The 2,723-nt window shown below is 40.4% G+C and overlaps 1 long non-coding RNA gene across 1 annotated transcript; it reads right to left on the minus strand.

Moving 5' to 3' along the window:
* Positions 1-611: 611 nt before the first annotated feature.
* On the minus strand, positions 612-1,540 carry LOC136487262 (uncharacterized). Its single transcript, XR_010767206.1, has 5 exons — positions 1,421-1,540; positions 1,221-1,331; positions 1,032-1,114; positions 859-952; positions 612-777 (listed from the first exon to the last, which is right to left on the minus strand). It is a non-coding gene; the product is annotated as an uncharacterized lncRNA (long non-coding RNA).
* Positions 1,541-2,723: the final 1,183 nt, after the last annotated feature.

A 2,723-nucleotide genomic window follows, 5' to 3' on the forward strand; every position in this document is an offset into this window, starting at 1 on the left:
AGCTGGGAACACCAGCTACCTCTACAAAATCGATTTTTAGGGGCGGCTGTAGTACCTATAATACCGGTTTGTAAGGGTGGTTCAGTCTAGAACCGCCCCTACAGTACATTTTTCCCCAAAAAATCAAATTTACAATTCTAATTCGACCAGAACATATATATAGCTATAAAATAACTTATTATGTAGCCACCTTGAGCTACGATAATTACTATGTTAATTTACGAGATTATAGTAACTCCTTACTAAGTGGCTTACAATAACGTTATGGTAAATATCTCCGTGTGTTATAGTAACCCTACTATCGTAAATATGTATTGACATTATCATAAATTAGTATATAAAATTATCGTAAATGGAGGTGGCTACAGAATAACTTATTTTGTAGCCGGCTACTGAATAGCCTCTCCCTATATATGACCACAGGCACAAGAGTATTATATAAACTACAATTACAAGTCCAATTCACAAGAATATATACAATCCATCATTAAATAGACATAATTCACAAGTCTAATTCGTTCCACATATTCAAACCGTCCCACAAGGTAAGACCAATGTCAAATTTCATACACATGGTTATCAATGGCCTAGAGCTAGCCTTTCAGTCTCATGAAAGTGTTGGTACTGAGGATTTCTACCTAAGTTAGAATCTCGGTCATGGTAGGTGCCTTTGACGTGTACAATCTGGTCCAATATGAAGTTGCAAAGGTCGCCGACGAGCTCTAAGAGTTGGTCATCCTTGTATGGGTCTCTTTTTATTTCTTTCTCTTCTTTCCACTATAAGAGAACAAGTTTTGGTTTAGTATTTCATACCACGTGCAAAGTTTTTATACTACGGGTGAAGAGGTTCAAACTTACCCTTAAGGGGTGTCTCCTGTGGACACCGGTGTTACTCATCATAGAATATACATAGTATCCACAATGTACACTCCCAGACTTCTGTTTGGGGGCACTGTGTGTTTTGCATATGAAAATGTTAAGTAATGCTTTTGACAGCCATGTAATGGAGTACTAAAGTAAGTTACACTTACTGCACATAGTGTTTTTATAGCCAGTCTTTCCTTCTTTACTGGATCATGTCTTCTGTGATGTTGATTGACATAGAACCTAAATTCTTTGTTCGAATTATTTTAGCAAATATAACTTGTTAGTATCCAAAAGTGAACGTTACAAGTATGTATACAAACATATAAGCTAATGAGGATTATCGATATGTATACGTCTTGAGAATCGATATGAAGTCTTTGTATGTCACCGGGTCCCTATCTATTGAATCAAAGACCCATGCCATGCTCCTCCCGACGTCGACGCATATACAAATCCAGTGGTTGCTGCATGGATTTAATCATAGAACTAGATAAGCTCTTTTACATCGAATAAAATATATCGAACAAAGCTTTAAGTATAGAGTTGAACTTACTCGAAGTTGTATGGTAGCCATATAGTAGAGTGTTGTTGGAGATTTTTAAAAGCCAGGGCAATGTATGCCGAAACCTTAAGGGACTCTCGCCTTAGTTTCTTCGCACGGATGTCCTCTTTCTCCCGAAGGGTCTTTCAAGCAGTTAGCTTTTTGGCATCCAGTTTCCACTATCTAGGGTAATTAAAATTTGTTTGTGCTATAGCTTGAGAGTCTATATACCTGGCTTTCACACTTGGCATTTGTTTTACATTGTGCACTTGCGTTCTAAAAATCACGGCGTGGGTTAGTTACAACAAAATTCAAAGATTGCATTCATATCATATCGGGAGGACAAGGACTTATAGGCACCACGTGCGAATTAGATTCATTTCCATTGCTCCGAGGTGAAAGCATGTCTGCATGTCATTGAAGTCAAAGATAATTTTCCTGGTTGGGCTTCCAAATATGCTGGTGGGGAAGCATGCTTGTACGAGGTCTATGCTCGTTAGGAGAACACGCAAGTACCAATCATGGAACCTTCTCATTCCAAGTGGTAGCATTGGATGTCCTGGTTTGGTAGGAAGGGCTTGCCTCTTTCATATGTTTTCGGGCAATCCTTTGACCATTTGATGGCATCAACATTTGGATACTGCTTTGCTATTTGGTGGAGTTTGCTAGTGACAGCCTCCTCAGAAGCCCGTGATGGAACTTTTTTAACTTGATTCTCAGGCTTGAACTGGTCATGGGAATACCACTTATGCACCGATGAGACATCTTTCATTAGAACATAAATTGATCTTATGGTGATTGGATGCTTCTTTTGAAGTTCTCATTCAGGCACGTCCTCATCTTCTTGTGCATCACCTTCTTCAGGAGGCACTCGTTGTTCATATATCGGCTGTGCTTGTTGAGAAGATTGTGACACCTTATCATGCACTTGCTCGGTACGAGCTGGAGAAGGTTGTGGCTTATCATGCACATGCTCGCTAGGAGGCGGGGAAGAATGTGGCATCTCAAAAATGTGGTGGTCACGAGATGGTGAAAATATCTCCCCGTCCTTAACAACTCACTCCAAATTTGAGAGAGGGGGAGGCGGCGAAGAAGCAGTCAATATAATGTCCCATTTGTGCCAGAGGATGAATTGCCCCATTACGTCTCCGAGTAACACTAGCCCCTTGGGAGTTGTGTAGTCTATCCTCTACTACATGAACTCGGGCTTCATGGTATGCACCTCGATCCTAGTATAGTCCAGCGGTATCTTATTATTATGGTGTAAGCCACCGGGAGGATGTGCCACACCCATTGCCACCTCCATCACAATGTT

Source organism: Miscanthus floridulus, chromosome 10 (assembly GCF_019320115.1).
Source record: "Miscanthus floridulus cultivar M001 chromosome 10, ASM1932011v1, whole genome shotgun sequence".
NCBI lineage: Eukaryota > Viridiplantae > Streptophyta > Magnoliopsida > Poales > Poaceae > Miscanthus > Miscanthus floridulus.